General features: G+C 46.6%; 1 non-coding gene across 1 annotated transcript; it reads right to left on the bottom strand.

Moving 5' to 3' along the window:
* Nucleotides 1–217: 217 nt before the first annotated feature.
* Nucleotides 218–290, bottom strand: trnam-cau (transfer RNA methionine (anticodon CAU)). Its single transcript has one exon. It is a non-coding gene; the product is annotated as a tRNA-Met (tRNA).
* Between the last annotated feature and the right edge of the window lie 246 nt (nt 291–536).

Raw genomic sequence — 536 nt, 5'->3', positions numbered from 1 at the left:
GTTTCTTGTATTCTCCACTCACCTTTTGACTTGGGTCAATTGTCCAGAAACAAAAGTGGTGTCAGTTTTCAGCGAGCCCATGGTCCATGTACTTCTTAAGCTTCACTGCGTGCTACGGTACAGAGGGGTCAAGGGGCAGCAAATCTTTTGGTGTGCTGCAGGCAGCAAAAATTCTTGATTTTGGTCTTGAGCAAAGATGGAAAAAAAAGCTTAAAGATGCCTTCTCTGAGGATTGAACTCAGGACCTTCAGATTATGAGACTGACGCGCTGCCTGCTGCGCTAAGAAGGCACTTGATCCATACATATCCAGGCAGCACTACCAAGTAGGACAGTTTGCAAGTTGTAAAATCATAAACTAATCGGCAGTTTGCAAAAAACTCTCCATCCAGGTGGAAATCGAACCAACAATCTTCTGAATTCTGGCCAGACACGTTCTCCATTGCTCCACTAACCCAGGTTGTGGAGAGTAAGGAGCAGCTCACACTCTCAAAGCGCTGCGGTATGAGCAGGTACCGAGTCAGTCTCGATCATGCCC

The sequence above is a fragment of the Heptranchias perlo genome, unplaced genomic scaffold, assembly GCF_035084215.1.
Source record: "Heptranchias perlo isolate sHepPer1 unplaced genomic scaffold, sHepPer1.hap1 HAP1_SCAFFOLD_52, whole genome shotgun sequence".
Lineage (NCBI taxonomy): Eukaryota > Metazoa > Chordata > Chondrichthyes > Hexanchiformes > Hexanchidae > Heptranchias > Heptranchias perlo.
Note: the sequence above shows the minus strand (reverse complement) of the source record. Positions and strands in the feature narration are given on the sequence as shown.